Below are 16,439 nucleotides of genomic sequence, written 5' to 3'. Positions count from 1 at the left end.
TCCTTTGGGCCTGGGCCAGTGGATGTCAGCATGGGAAGTACCAGAATCCGCGGTGCCCCCCGCCGCACCATCCTCGGGTCTCCAGAAGTGGGATCCACAACACGCAGGGACATTTGCTGAATTCTAAACCAGCTCTGGGACTACAAGAACAGCTGCCTTTGAGAAACAATTCAGGTCTCCATACTCCAGACTTCCTAGTAGGACTAAACGCTTAATGTCCACACAGGAATTCTTGGTTCTCCTAAAACCCTGTGGTGGAATGCCTTCCTTCACCGAGCATTTATTGGGCGCCTGCTGGGTGTCAGGATGGCTCTGGGATCAGCAAATGAGTCTAAAATGTGAACAACTCATGCTGTGGTGCAAATTGTTAGTGCGTTTGGCTGTTAGCTGAAAGGTTGGTGGTCCAAGCCCACTCAGGGACAGTACCTTTTACTCCGGCAAGATTCAGGCTTTTTGTTGAAAGACTTTAATCCTGGGAATCCTCCTGACCTCTACTAGCTTTAAATCAGATGCCAAAATACGCTGCGCAAAGACTCAAGTTCCATGGAAGTTCCTAAAAAGAGGAATATTTCAGCAAAAGTAATTTTTCAATAGAGCCTGCGCCTGGGGCTTCAGAGCTTACCCCAGAGCCACTGCACGTATTTTATCACTTCCTGAAGCTGGGTTTTTACAACTGCACATTCCTGGAAATCTAAAACTCCCAGTAATTGAAAACAAGAAAATCCCAGTCTTCACTTGTGGTGAAGCATCAATTTCTGGGTTGAAATCTTGGTTTGTTCAGAGTGCGATTTTTAAAACGTTACTGAACTTTCTGTACCTCAATTTCTTTGTCTATAAAAAAGAGCAAAGAAAAAAAAAGTGCTTCCCTTGGCCAGGCACGGTGGCTCACACCTGTAATTGCAGCACTTTGGGAGGATGAGGCGGGCAGATCACCTGAAGTTAGGAGTTTGAGGCCAGCCTGGCCAACATGGTGAAACCCCATCTCTACTAAAAATACAAAAACTAGCCTGTAATTCCAACTATAGGGAGGCTAAGGCAGGAAGAATTGCTTGAACCCGGAGGCGGAGGTTGCAGCAAGCCAAGATTGCACCACTGTACTCCAGCCTGGATGACAGAGCAAGACTCTATCTCAAACAATAATAATAATAATAACAAATAAACAGTGCTTCCCTCATGGATTAATCTAACATTTGCAGATCCAAAAGTATGTGAGACAGGTCTCAATAAATTTAGAAAGTTTACTTTGCAAGGGTAAGGAGGCACCCATGACACAGCTTCAGGAGGTCCTGGCAACATGTGCCCAAGGTAGTCAGGTACAGCTTGCTTTTATTCATTTTAGGGAGACAGAATACATCGATCAATACATGTACAATTTACAATACTTCAATCTGGAAGGGCAGGACAACTCAAAGGGCGGGGGGCTTCCAGATCTTAGGCAGATTTAACATTTTTCTCATTGGTCATTGGTTGAAGGTGTTATTATTCCAGAAGGGAACTTCTGGGTTAGATAGGGGGTTGTAGAGACCCAGGTTTTATCATGCAGATGAAGCCTCCAGGTAGCAGGCTTCAGAGACAATAGATTGTAAATGTTTCTTATCAGACTTAAAGTCTGTGTTGATATTAATGCTGGTTGCCTTTTCCTGAGTTCCAAAAGGAAGGAGGGTATAATAAGTCCTGTCCAACCGCTCCTTCCCATCATGGCCTGAACTAGTTTTTCAGGTTAACTTTGAAATGCCCTTGACCTAGAGGAGAGGTCCATTCAGATGGTTGGGGGGGCCCTTTGAATTTTATTTTTGCTTTACACACTTGATGAGAAATACTCATAAAGCATTTGAGCACCTAATAAATGTTTATTAAACATTAGCTGCTATCATTGAGCACCTAACACATGTTTATTAAACATTAGCTGTTATAATTATTTTCAATGGCATCATCATCACCACTTTCATATTTTACCTCGGCCTTTTAAACAACTGCTTATCTTTTTATGGTATGGATGAACCAATGTATATTTAAATGGCCCTCAGCCAATGGACACAAAATGTGTCTAATGCTTATTCTTATAAATAATTATTCAGAGGCCAGGCGCAGTGGCTCATGCCCATAATCCCATCACTTTGGGAGGCTGAGGCAGATGGATCACCTGAGGTCAGGAGTTTGAGACCAGCCTGGCCAACATGGTGAAACCCCAAATCTACTAAAAAGACAAATTAGCCAGGCATGGTTGTGGGCACCTGTACTCCCAGCTACTTGACAGAAATTAGCCAGGCATGGTTGTGGGCACCTGTACTCCCAGCTACTTGGGAAGCTGAGGCAGGAAAATCACTTGAACCCAGGAAGTAGAGGTTGCAGTGGGCTGAGATTGTGCTACTGCACTCCAGCCTGGGTGACAGAATGAGACTCCCTCTCAAAAAATAAAAAAATAAAAAAACATAATAATAATTATTGTTCAGAGAACATCCTTCTACAAATAGCCTTCATTATTTTTGCAAGAATTTCTTAAAACAGACTTCTAGAAATGGACTTCCTTGTCAAAGTATTTGTGCCTTTACAATTTTTCTAATTGATCCTTGACTTCTAAAGAAGTTGTACCTAGTCATATTTCCACATTCTAAGAGAATCCTCCTTTCTTGGCCACACTATCTGACATTTAATAGCAGCACAAACTCTTAGCTTTTGTTTGGGGAATGTTATTGCTTGCTGATCTCACACACAGCCCTGAATCTTACAGATAAGAAGCTGGTGCCACACTGTCCTCCTTGGCTCTCCTGACCCTGAGAATTCTGGGAAAGTGATTCACAGGAGAGACTTGAGGTTGGATTCACCTGGCTGTAAAAGTGCTGATTCCCACTGTTCCTGTGACAGAGAGCCCAGGCTTCAGCTGCTGAAGAACTCAGACCTAACCCTCCAGAGTAGGGCCTTTAAGTTGGCTCAGAGTTGGTCCTTAGCCAAATAAATATTGAAAAGGGGAGATATTAAACTTTCATCTAATTAAGACTTTATGTAATGGATCTTTTTCTTATTTTATTGTGGCAACAAGAGGAGAGAGTGCATCCTTGGGTCTTTATTGTTGGAACTTACTAATACTGGCTATTCTACTGCTCTTGTGGAACTGTTTGGTCTATGCTAGCACATGGTACTTGCTATGAAACACACTCTGGTGAGCTGGGAGGCAAGTAGCTAAAGAAAACATCATAAGAAACAGAAATAGGGGGCCGGGCGTGGTGGCTCACGCCTGTAATCCCAGCACTTTGGGAGGCCGAGGTGGGTGGATCAAGAGGTCAAGAGATCGAGACCATCCTGGTCAACATGGTGAAACCCTGTCTGTACTAAAAATACAAAAAGTTAGCTGGGCATGGTGGCACGTGCCTGTAATCCCAGCTACTCAGGAGGCTGAGGCAGGAGAATTGCCTGAACCCAGAAGGCGGAGGTTGCGGTGAGCCGAGATCGCACCATTGCACTCCAGCCTGGGTAACAAGAGCGAAACTCCGTCTCCAAAAAAAAAAGAAAGAAAAGAAACAGAAATAGGAGTTGAGTCCGGTCTCTCTCCTGCTCTGCAAAATTCTGTAGCACCCCCAAATTTTCTTTAAAGCTAAGAAAATAGGAATAGAGGATAGACTCTCAAACAGATATACCTAGAGCTAAGGTATAAGTCTTATTTTGATTCCTTCAGAGGTTTGGAGGTCTTCATTATCGCAGGCTTCTGTAACAAAATGCCATCTACTGGGTGGCTTAAATATTTATTTCTCACAGTTCTGGAAGCTGGGATGTCCAAGATTAAGGTGCCAGCAGGTTTGGTTCCTGGTGAGACCCCTTTTCCTGGCTTCTAGATAGCAATTTCTCACTGTATCCTCTCAAGGCAGAGAGAGGAAGCTCTGGTATCTCTTCCTCTCCTTGTAAGTTCACTAATCGCATCATGGGGGCTCCACCCCAATGGCCTTATCTAAAACTATTTACTTCCCAAAGGCCTTACCTCCTAATACCATCACCTTGGGTATTAGAGCTTCAAAGAATGAATTTGAGTAAGACGGACACAAACATTTAGTCAAAACAGGTGGCAACATAAAGAGACATTCCTCAAGAGTGTACGATGTCCTTCAGAGTGACCAGATTGCAAGGACTTGAGAACAGCCATAGGAAGGTGGGAGCAGGATTTGACCTGCAGTTCTCTAATTTTTTTCCTCCTAGAGGGATTGGGGTATATGGGAGGAATAAGAAAATATCAAGGGATTATAAAATGAAGTAAGAAAATTCACATCTCTACTTAAGCTTCCGTTTCCCAAAGGCAGAAAAAATACTAACCTGGCTGTTCTTGTCATTTTTTTTTTCCTTACAAGAAGCATGGCTTTATTACTTTTATAACAAAGTAATTACTCTTTATAACTTTATATTAAAAACCTCAGATAAACCAGGCTATTTTCACCAGCTGTAACTCAAACTTAACCATAGGCTGCTGAAGAGACAGGGCAGGTCACTAACATATAATCACAACTTGTCCCTGGGGAGTTTAGGCCTGGCCCAGTCTACTGATTTAAATGTTAACCTCAGGCTGGGTGCAGTGGCTCAAGCCTGTAATCCCAGCACTTTGGGAGGTCAAAGTGGACGGATCACGAGGTCAGGAGTTCAAGACCAGTCTGGCCAACATGGTGAAACCCCATCTCTACTAAAAATACAAAAAATAGCAGGGCGTGGTGATGGGCACCCATAGTCCCAGCTACTTGGGAGGCTGAGGCAGAAGAATTGCTAGAACTTGGGAAACAGAGGTTGCAGTGAGCCAAGATCACGCCACTGCACTCCAGCCTAGGCAACAAGAGCACAACTCCATTTCAATCAATCAATCAATCAATCAATCAGTAGACTGAAAGCAAAGTACCCTCAATAATGTGTGTGGCTGGGCCTCATCCATTCAGTTGAAGATCATAAGAGAAAAATGGAAGAGGATATTTGGCCTCCAAACTGCCTTCAGACTCAAGCTGCAACATCAGCTTTTCCCAGGTCTTCAGCCTGCTGGTCTACTCTGCAGATTCTGGATTTGCCAGCCTCCTCAATCACGTGAGCCAACTCCTTAAAATCAATCAATCTGGCCGGGCATGGTGGCTCACACCTGTAATCACAACACTCTGGGAGGCCTAGGCGGGCATATCACAAGATCAGGAGATCGATACCATCCTGGCTAACATGATGAAATCCCGTCTCTACTAAAAATAAAATAAAATAAAAAGTAGCCAGGCATGGTGGCACATGCCTGTAGTCCCAGCTACTCAGGAGGCAGAGGTTGCAATGAGCTGAGATCCTGCCACTGCACTCCAGCCTGGGCGACAGAGCGAGACTCCATCTCAAAAGAAAAAAATTAAATATTTTTCTCTTTTTCTCTTTGTCTCTTTCTCTTTCTCTCTGTACTGTTTCTCCAGAGAAATCTAATACACCAATATATTTGTATCATAATTTTGAAGAGATCAATGATTCTATTATTAATATACTTCATTATTGTTATATATTATATTATATATTACAGTAATGAGTAGTGTTGCATCAATATATTTTAATGTATCATTTATATAATTACAAACATCATTTTAAATTTTATTAACAGATGAATCACATTATTTAATGTGATTATGTGATTTTTTTTGTACAGTATTTACCCTGGCGATAATCTTATTTTTCCATTTGGCTAGTTGTCCATGTATTTATTACATGATACCAGCCAATTTCTCCCCAGTTCTGTAAATCTCCCCTCAACACACAGAAACACACAATCGTTTTGGTTGGTTTGCTTGCTTGTATGTTTGTTCAAGAACTTTTTCCTGCACTTTCCTACCTACTCCATTCTGGAAGGCCTGCTCTTCAGGCTCATCCCACAACTGTTATAATATTTCTCTTTGCTGTATCGTCTTGGGCTTTCCATTATCTCTCTCTTTTGTTAGAGACCCTGCTTCATGGGTCTCAGGGGGTTCGTTCTTCACTCACTTCTTCCTTTTGATGATGCATATCCTCCAAAACCTTCTATAAAGCTGTTGTCTTAGAAATAAATTTTTTGAGACACTGCATGTTGAAAATGTCTTTTATACCCATACACTTAATTGATATTTTACTATATAGATATATAAAGAGTTAGGTTGAAATAATTTCTCTCTCAGATTTTCAAAGACACTGCTCCTTTTTTTTTAGACAGTCTCACCTCATTCTGTCGCCCAGGCTGGAGTGCAGAGGTGTGATCTTGGCTCAATGCAACCTCCACCTCCCAGGTTCAAGCGATTCTCCTGCCTCAGGCTCCTGAGTACCTGGGATTACAGGCACGCGCCACCACACCCAGCTAATTTTTTTATTTTTAGTAGAGACAGGGTTTTGTCATGTTGGCCAAGCTGGTTTCAAACTCCTAACCTCAAGTGATCCGCACCCCTTGGCCTCGCCAAGTGCTGGGATTATAGGCGTGAGCCACCGCGCCTGGCCCTTGTTTTGTATTTTCCATAGTCGCTTCTGAGAAAGAAAAAAGTAACCTTTGTCCTCCACTCTCAGCTTAGAGCTGGTCTGACAAACACCTAGGCCATGATGTTCTCCAGTTGAAACTAAAAAATATCACAACATCGATAACAAACAAAGTTACTCTCTAACCAAGATGAAAGAAAGACTATTTCACAATCATATTTGAGCACAAAGAGAACACTGTTCAAACCATAATGTGATTAAGCATCCCCCTTTCCCAGCTACTAAGAGTGACTGTTGATTCTTTTTCTGTCTCTAAAAAAAAATTAATTAGCAGGACATAGTGGTATGTGCCCATAGCCCCAGCTATTCAGGAGGCTGAGGTGGGAGGATCGCTTAAGCCCAGGAGTTGGAGGCTGCAGTGAACACGATTGTGCCACTGCACTCCAGCCTGGGTGACAAAGCGTGCAGGAGGGAGAGCCCCGACCTAGCCACAGGAATCCCTTTTCTATCAGGCATCTCTGCTTTGCTCTGGCTAGAGACTTCAGGGGCCAGAACAGTCACCTTTCCTAGTGCATCTCCAACATGCTGGACCAGCTCTAAGGCCTGGTTTCTCTGCTTTTATTTTTATTTTTTGAGATGGGAGTCTCTGTCACCCAGGCTGGAGTGCAGGGGCGTCATCTCAGCTCACTGCAACCTCTGCCTCCTGAGTTCAAGTGAACCTCCTGCCTCAGCCTCCTGAGTAGCTGGGATCACAGGCATGCGCCACCATGCTTGGCTAACTTTTGTATTGACTGTTGATTCTTTACCAATTGTGTGTTTAGTCCTGCAACCATTCCTCCCACTTTGTAGATGAAAATATCGAGATTCCCAAAGGCAGAACTGTCCCATAGTTTCCGCACAGAGTTTGCTGTCTCCTTTGTTGCAATGACCCAATGACCCAGGTTTGTTCCTGATGGTTATACACTGGAGGGCATCAACGTGGTAGAGAAGAGGGATGCTATTCTGATTCTTTGTTACTTGCCTTAAACTGCTCTCCCTTTTCCCCTTCCAGAAGCTTACAGAATCTTCTACCTGTTCCTACTGTTTTGAAACTTCATCATCTATTTTCATCTACCATGCTGGGTACTCAGAGTGCTCTTTCAATATTAGAATTTATATTTTGGTGGTATCATTCCAAAGACGTTTATGCATCTACAATTAAAGGTATATATTTATTTCCTGCAACTACCATCACCCCTTTGATACACTTTCGCTGCATAATAAATCATCGCAAGCTTTTCGACTTAGAATAACAATAATCTGTTATTTTCAGTGATTCTGTGAGTTGGCTTGGAAGGTCCAAGGTGATTCATTTGGGGTTGGATGGTCCAGGATGGCCTGACTCATACATCTGGGGTACAGCTGGATTGGCTAGAACAATGGGATGCATGAATCCTTTACTTCATGTGATCTCTCCAGCAGGCTAGCTGGAGATCATGGTCTCAGGATTTCAAATGAAGCAAAAAGCAGGTAATCCCCGCCCATGCGCAAGCCTCTCTTCTGTCAGGTTCTCGAGGGCACCAACATTTGCCCAAAGCAAGTCACATAGCCAATCCCAGATTCAAACAGAGGAGAAATCGGCTCCATTTCTTGATGAGAGAAGCTGCAAAATATAACAACTAGTTTTTTCAATCTAGCACAGTGTACCATCACTAGCTTCCTCATTTTTCTTTATGGCTAGCTGAACTGTATTTAATTGCACGGTTTTGCTGTCACTAATTACCTCCAAACTGATGGACATTTAGAGAGTTTCCAATGTTTTTCTATTAATAGAAAAATGCTTCATGAATAACCTTACACATACTTAATTTCATCTATGAGGTATAGCTATAGGAAAAATTTCTAAATGGGGGTTGCTGAGGTTAAAAAAAAAAGTTTATACCAAAGGTATCAAAAAAGAAAAAATCTGCTTGAGGGAAACATGACAAAAATGTAAAAGAAAACTTTTTTTAAGTCTTTTTTTTTTGTTTTTTTGACCAGTGATGGAGGTGGTGGCTCACACCAGTAATCCCGGCACTTTGGGAGGCCAAAGTGGGTGGATCACCTGAGGTCAGGAGTTTGAGACCAGCCTGGCCAATATGGTGAAACCCCGTCTTTAAATAAATAAATAAATAAAAATTTTAAAATTTTAAAAATAAATAAATAAATAAATAAATAATAAAATAATAATAATAATTCCCTGGATAGTTTTGCTTCATTTTGAACTTTGTAATTATATTGTCTAGTTTGAATAAAAAAGAAAAATTATTTAAACAGTTTTTTTTTTTTTTTTGCGACGGAGTTTCGCTCGTTACCCAGGCTGGAGTGCAATGGCGCGATCTCGGCTCACCACAACCTCCGCCTCCTGGGTTCAGGCAATTCTCCTGCCTCAGCCTCCTGAGTAGCTGGGATTACAGGCACGCGCCACCATGCCCAGCTAATTTTTTGTGTTAGTAGAGACGGGGTTTCACCATGTTGACCAGGATGGTCTCGATCTCTTGACCTTGTGATCCACCCGCCTCGGCCTCCCAAAGTGCTGGGATTACAGGCTTGAGCCATATTTAGACAGTTTTATGAAAACCATTTTAAATTCAGACAGCAAATAAAGGAGAGGTGCTGTCTTTATGATGTTGAGTCTCCTATCCAAGAACATGACATCCTCTGGTTAATAGGGAAGGAGGCTGCCCGAATGCAGTGGTTCCCAAACTTGAATATTCCAAATTACCTAGAAAGCTTGTGAAGTCACAGATTGTTGGGCTCACCCTCAGGGTTTCTGATTCAATAAGTCTAAGGTGGCACTCAATAGTCTGCATTTGTCCCAAGTTTCCAGGTGATACTGAAGATGTTTGTTCTGGGACCACACTTTGAGAATAACTGGCCTAGTGTGTGTTGGTCATTTTGGAGATGGTTGATGGACTATATGTGAGACTAAAGCATATTTGCACCCTTAAAAAATAAAAAGTACTGGTAAATGGTCCCTAGGGAAAGGCGGTGGAAGATCTGTACAAAGAGTTAAAAAGCAATGTCCAGGTCGGGCGTGGTGGCTCACACCTGTGATCCCAGCACTTTGGGTGCCCAAGACGGGCAGATCTCCTGAGGTAAGGAGTTCGAGACCAGCCTGGCCAACATGGTGAAACCCCGTCTCTACTAAAAATACAAAAATTGGCCGGGCGCGGTGGCTCACGCCTGTAATCCCAGCACTTTGGGAGGCCGAGGTGGGTGGATCATGAGGTCAGGAGATCGAGACCATCCTGGTCAACATGGTGAAACCCTGTCTCTACTAAAAATACAAAAAATTAGCTGGGCATGGTGGCACGTGCCTGTAATCCCAGCTACTCAGGAGGCTGAGGCAGGAGAATTGCCTGAACCCAGGAGGCGGAGGTTGCGGTGAGCCGAGATCGCACCATTGCACTCCAGCCTGGGTAACAAGATCGAAACTCCGTCTCAAAAAAAAAAAAAATTAGCTGGGTGTGGTGGCACACACCTGTAATCCCAGCCACTCGGAGGCTGAGGCAGGAGAATTGCTTAAACTCAGGAGGCAGAGGTTGTAGTGAGCCGAGATTGCGCCACTGCACTCCAGGTGACAGTGAGACTCCGTCTCTTAAAAAAAAAAAAAAAAAGGAATGTCCACATTCCACATTGCTGTGGGGAAATCTCTTGAATGGTGCCAATCTTGGCTTCCACCCACCTGGCAAACCAACTTAACCCACGCCAGCCAAACCAACAGTTAAAGATAATTTAGCAGGAACAAATGTAAGGCAAACAACTCCAGGCTTTCGGGGACAGAACAAAGTTCTCCAGTGGATCAATAACTAATTCAAAGTAGTGGGCGTAGCACTCTGGAGTGGCAGCCTGTACTCAAGTAAGACTGCAGCTGTAAACTCCCTACCTCCCCACTCTCGGCCCTACCCGTTCGTCTTTGCTCCTCCTTTTCTTTGCTCTTCAGCTTCTCTCCTCCACCTCCTCAACTTCTTTTCTATAGTCCTGTCTTCTTTTTCCTGACCTTCTTTGCGGCTGATGAAGGCTTCAAAACCTGAAAAGCAAACAGATGCTCCTTAGCACCTAGCTGAGAACATTTTAGCTCGCTAAGAAGGCCCTTCAAAACCTCATTCAAAATGGGCACAAGAGAACAAGTATTTCCATCTGGATCCGTCCTAAGGCTGTTCTCCCTGAAGCAGTGTCGGAGCGGTTTCCGCCTCTCAGAGCTGCTCGGCTCGTCTGCCTTCGCCCAGTTGAGAAATCTGTTGTGGATTAGAAAGACCTGGTCACTACAGACACTGGAATCCCCAGATTCCTCTTTTCTTGATGAATTTTGGGTGAATGGAGACGATTTCTGGAATCAGTTACCAATGTTTTAAAAGGACAGTAGCCACCGTGGCGATTTAGAAGTTCTTGTTCCTATGAGTTCTTGAGAGGGTTAAATAAAAATGTAGCGCCCAACGTGGGGCTCGAACCCACGACCCTGAGATTAAGAGTCTCATGCTCTACCGACTGAGCTAGCCGGGCACTGGCTACAAAGCCCTTCCTATATGAAACCACTTTCCTCTAATAGGGCGTATGATCTACTTGCATATTATTTTGTGTGAAAGAAGTTTCAGGATCTAGGATTGGTGGACACAGCAATAATCTTTTCATAATAGCTTTTTGCCAAGGAGGAACCCAAGGTTTAGAGAGCGATGGGGGCTGCAGAGAGCCAGGAAGGCTCGCAGAGGAGTCGGGAATCTTGAGTCCTTCCTGAAACCTCAGTGTTTCCGCAGATTCCTTCTATGGAGGGAACCTCCTCACCGACTGCAGAGGAGACTCAGGTAAGATGCGCAAAGACCTCTCTGCAAAGCTTTTTAGTTCTCCATCCTGGAAGAGGCACGAGTTCCAGAGTTGCCAGGGAAGGGTTCTTTCCTCTGCTCAAGTGAAGGCCGTGGTCCCAGCTCCGTGGACCTCCATACCGCTCTGAAGCGTCCCGCCTGGGCTGCTTAGCGTCTTGGTGGACGAGCTGCAGTGAGAGCCAATTGGAACTACTGTTGTTTGAGACAGGGTCCCGCTGTGTTGCCCAGGCTGGAGTGCAGTGGCACGATCATAGTTCACTGCAGCCTCCACTTCCCGGGCTCAAGCGATGCTCCCACCTCAGCCTCCCTGAGTAGCTGGGACCAAAAGGGCCCGCCACCTTCTTAAATTTTTTTATTCTAAGGGTGTGGGGAGGTTTCTCAGGCTGGTCGCAAACTCCTGGGCTCCAGGGATTCTCCAGCCTCCATTTACCAAAGCTGCTGGGATTACAGGAGCAAGCCACCACGTAGGCCTGGAGCTATTGTTATTCACCGAATTTGCTGACTGCACTCCTGCGGGAATGCCGTAAGCAAAGGCAGAATTGCAAGCTTGTTAAAAGTGTTAATTAAAAAATAAACTAAAATAAAGCAAAAAAAGGCCACCTAAGCAATTTGCAAACACATGCCGTGACTCGGATTCGAACCGAGGTTGCTGCGGCCACAACGCAGAGTACTAACCACTATACGATCACGGCGAGCCACGGGCAAGGCGGCGCACTGTAAGTGAATTTAATGCCTCTTGAAATAGGAATGGCTGCTCCGTGCTGCTTTTATCTGACCAGTCCGTGAGGCCCACATCAATTAGAATTCCAAACTTTTCCACTCTGCAACCTCGAAACTCCGACACCCGAATCGGGTTCTTAACGACTCTAAATCCCTCAATGCCAGTGGTAGCACCACCCGCTCCGCCGGGCGGCGGCGCGCCCAGGTCCTGACTACAGGGCAGAACGCGTCAGCTGCAACCCGGGACTAGGGACCACGTAGCCTCGCCCCTCGCCCCTAGCCTCTTCCCCCTCCAAAGAATCAAGCCGCTTCGCCCAGGGATGCGAGAGGCAGGCTTGAAGGATCTTCCAAATTACATCTGCAGCCTGTGCCATGGAATTGAGGTTTCTTTTCCCAGAATAGTGGAACTGGAAGAAAAATGGAGCTAGTGAGCTGGGGAGGGCATGAGAACCCGGTCCTAATTTCTTGCTTTTCTCGCAAGTACAAGAAGCGCTGTGTACACTCTATGGCATTGTCGGCGCCTGTGCTGACTTCCTCATCTTGACTCATCAGTATATCAGAGCCACCTCCTCAGATTCAGAAAAACAAACCCAACCAGCCTCTATTTCAGACACTTAACAGTTACTGTTAACTCATGAAATACCAACGACCGCACCCATCAAAGGGGCTTGGCTCGCACGTGCAGTTACCAAAATACGAATGTTTGCTATGGGAGGCAGAGACCATACTGGTGCAGAAGACTCAAGACACAAAAGTGTCCTGAAATATATTTCAGCCTTTGTTCTCTGCTTTGCTCGGTTTCCAGGCCTACTCAGTCAAAAACTGGGAAGAAAAAGCAATGTTGCGTTGGCCGGGAATCGAACCCGGGTCAACTGCTTGGAAGGCAGCTATGCTCACCACTATACCACCAACGCACCTGAAAACCAGTTTGCTTCATTAACTTATGAGAACTACATAGTCACCTGCTGAGCAGTCTACAAAAGAAGGGGAAAAAAAAAAAAAGAAAACTACATAGTCAGCTTTTGGCTTTCCGTTTATTTCTACACTAAGAGAAATTTAGACTACAGGAAAAACCCACAGGAGGAAAATAAAAGGAAACTCTCTAGAATTTCTCCTATTGACAATTCTGTAGCAGTATCTTGTTTCACAGGTTTAAGAAAAGTCAATTCTAGTTTCTTCATTTGAAGGGAGCCTCTGAAATCCAATGGTCGAATTAGAGCACATACCTTTTGAACCAGCATTCCAATTCCTGGGCATTTATTCCACACATGCGCAAAATTACATATGTACAAGACCATTCATGACAGCATTCTTTTTTCTAGTAGCAAAGGGCTAGAAATAACCTAAATATCTACAGAAAGAAGCTGGCTAAACTAATTATGTAAAACTCATATGAAGAATGCCAGGTGCCAGAAGAAAGAATGAGGAAGTTCTTCATGTCTAATCTGTAAGTATTTCTAAAATATACTGTTAAATGGAAAAGGCAAAGTGCAGAAAGTGTGTATAGATTACTTCCATTTGTACAAGGGGGAGAGAATGTTTATATACACGTATTTATATATGCTTATATTTACATTTGCATAAAACGTCTGACATTATAATTAAGAAACAACAGTGGTTACCTCATTAGAGGGAAAATAGATGGTAAAGGTGAAAGTCAGCTTTATCAGTTCTGCCCTTTTGCATATTTGAATCCCAAATCACATGAATATATTACCTTTTGGAAAATTCAATAACTAAATTGAAAGAAAATATGTTACTGAAGGATAATTTCCACTGCAAAGTGTTAGAAATATGTTGTTAACCTTAAAAATAGCTGGTGTTGGCCAAGCGTGGTGGCTCATGCCTGTAACCCTAGCACTTTAGAAGGCAGAGGCGGGTGGATCACCTGAGGTCAGGAATTTGGGACTGACCTGACTACCATAGTAAAAACCCGTCTCTACTAAAAATACAAAATTAGAAGGGCGTGGTAGCACATGACTGTAATCCCAGCCACTTGGGAGGCTGAGGCAGGAGAATTGCTTGAAACCGGGAGGCAGAGGTTGCAGGAAGCCAAGTTCGTGCCATTACATTCCAGCCTGGGCAACGAGAGCGAAACTTGGTCTCCTCAACAACAACAAAAATAGCTGGTGATAAAACAGCATGTATAGCATACTTCCACTTTGTTTCAAAACCTAGATATTAAGAGTGGCCTTTGGGTGACAGAATTGTGAGCACTTTCTTTATCTGTGTTTTTCTACATTTTCTGTATTTCAGTTTTCAGTGGGATGGGGAGACTGACTAACAGATGACAATGTTTGTTTAAAAGATCCTAAGAGAAAGCAGAACAAAATAACACATTCCCTGACCGGGAATCGAACCCGGGCCGCGGCGGTGAGAGCGCCGAATCCTAACCACTAGACCACCAGGGAAGTTGCTGGTACAGCCCTATTAAGACTGCATGATTCTACTAGATGCAGTGGTTCATGCCTGTAATCCCTATACCTTGAGAAGCCAAAGTGGCCAGATTGCTTGAGCCCAAGAGCTCGAGACCAGCCTGGGTAATGTGGCAAAACCCTGTCTCTACCAAAAGTACAAAAACATTAGCCAGGTGTGGTGGCTTATGCCTATAGTCTCACCTACTCGGCAGACCTAATCACTTAAGCCCGGTAGGCAAGAGTGCAGTGAGCTGTTTTGGCGCCACTGCACTCCAGCTTGATGATAGGGCCAGACCCTTCCTCAAAGAAAAAAAATATATATGATTCTAACTAAATGTTTATTTCCACTTATTCTTTTTCATATTATTTTTCACTGCCTAGATGCTGAGATTCTTGAATACTCGGCCTTTCCTATGTTGGGACTTCTTCCTGGTACTTCTTTCCTGGAGTAGAAAACATTGTGAAAGGATTCTCCAGCCTGGCTCTCAGAGCCAAGGGAACATCGTGTACACGTGATTACGGTCCCCAAGACCAGAGACGAATGTCCGGAGGGAAGAGGAAGAGACAGAGAAGCAGCTCACCTCCTTGTAGTTGCAGTGATTTCCTGAACTGTGATCAGCAGAAAAGTAGAGATTCAGCTGTATCTTTGCCAAAGACAGCTAGAACATTTCCTTAAGGAATATAAAAGACGTCATGTGAGTCACATCAGGAGACCCTGGGCCACTCTACCTTCTTCTCATGTCATGTGAATGTAGACCAAACTGTTAAAACAAATACGATAGACAGGTGAATCACTCAGCCTACAGGTACTTGGTGCTGAGTAGGACCTGAACTTAACTCGCTAGCAGAAGACTAAGAGAAGCTCATCCAATTTTTCAGCACTTTGGGAGTCTGAGGCATGTGGATCACCTGAGTAGTTCAAGACCAGCCTGGCCAACATAGTGAAACCCTGTCTCTACTAAAAATACAAATTAGCCGCCTGTGGTGGCACCGGCCTGTAATCTCAGCTACTCAGAGGCTGAGGCAGGAGAATCACTTGACGCCAGAAGGCAGAGGTTGCAGTGAGCCTAGATCGAGCCATTTCACTCCAGCCTGGGCAACAATACCAAAACTCCGTGTCAAAAAATAAAAATAAAAATAAAAATTAAGGGGGAAGAAAAAGAGGTAGTGAAGAGAAAGAAAATTGAGGTGCATGCATTAATGTGTTGCAAATTACTTTATGATCGAGAAAAGAAAGCAAATGCGGGTTGGATACGGTGGCTCAAGTTTGTAATCCGAGCACTTTGGGAGGCTGAGGCAGGTGGATTGTTCTGAGCGCAGAAGTTTGAAACCAGTCTAGGCAACAGGGTGAAACCCTATCTGTACCAAAAATACAAAAAGAAAGAAAAGAAAGAAAAATGTTAGTGAATTGTATTCACTATATTGTACTTTCAGCTTTTCTGTAAGCTTGAAGTTTAAAAAAATAAAAAGTTCAGAAAAAAATTAAACAATCAAAAGCTTTCCTTCAGGTCTTTTTTGGTCAGATGACCCCAAATGATTAATTCTGTGCCCATGAATTCAAGCAGAAATTTTTTCTTCTCTTTTCTTTTTTTTTTTTTTTGAGATGGAGTCTCACTCTGTTGCCCAGGCTGCAGTGCAGTGGCGCAATCTCAGCTCACCACAACCTCTGCCTCCTGGGTTCAAGTGATTCTCCTGCCTCAGCCTCCTGAGCAGCTGGGATTACAGGCACGTGCCACCACACCTAGCTAATTTTTGTAATTTTAGTAGCTACAGGGTTTCACCATGATGGCCAGGCTGGTCTCGAACTCCTGACCTCATGATTCACTCACCTTGGCCTCGCAAAGTGCTGGGGGGGATTACAGGTGTGAGTCTCAGCGCCCAGTCTCAAGCAGAAATTTTTTAAAGCAACCCCACCTGCTTATAGCCATTACTGGAGGTAATAAAAAAAAAAAAAGAGGAAAAAAAAAAGCAACCCCACCTCCCCCAAACACACTCTTACATCAAAAAATACTTTTGATAATGAATTTAAAAA

At 43.9% G+C, this 16,439-nt stretch overlaps 1 long non-coding RNA gene and 2 other non-coding genes across 4 annotated transcripts in view; all 3 read right to left on the bottom strand.

The window, feature by feature from the left end:
- Positions 1-7,158: 7,158 nt before the first annotated feature.
- Positions 7,159-16,439, bottom strand: part of LOC105730654 (uncharacterized) — a 45,317-nt gene continuing 36,036 nt past the window's right edge. Inside the window, exons 1-3 of one of the 2 annotated variants that reach the window (XR_001110535.3) lie at positions 14,989-15,232; positions 10,357-10,480; positions 7,159-8,071 (exon numbers count right to left, since the gene is read on the bottom strand). This is a non-coding gene — a long non-coding RNA (uncharacterized LOC105730654). Of the gene's footprint in view, positions 8,072-10,356; positions 10,481-14,988; positions 15,233-16,439 lie in introns of those variants that run through there. The other variant, XR_010340299.1, reaches the window with a different exon arrangement.
- TRNAK-CUU (transfer RNA lysine (anticodon CUU)) lies at positions 10,881-10,953 on the bottom strand. Its single transcript has one exon. It is a non-coding gene; the product is annotated as a tRNA-Lys (tRNA).
- TRNAH-GUG (transfer RNA histidin (anticodon GUG)) lies at positions 11,891-11,962 on the bottom strand. Its single transcript has one exon. It is a non-coding gene; the product is annotated as a tRNA-His (tRNA).

This window comes from Aotus nancymaae, unplaced genomic scaffold, assembly GCF_030222135.1.
Source record: "Aotus nancymaae isolate 86718 unplaced genomic scaffold, 86718_ANA_hifiasm-v0.15.2.pri h1tg000108l, whole genome shotgun sequence".
Taxonomy (NCBI): domain Eukaryota; kingdom Metazoa; phylum Chordata; class Mammalia; order Primates; family Aotidae; genus Aotus; species Aotus nancymaae.
This window is presented reverse-complemented; position numbering and strand designations above follow the sequence as displayed.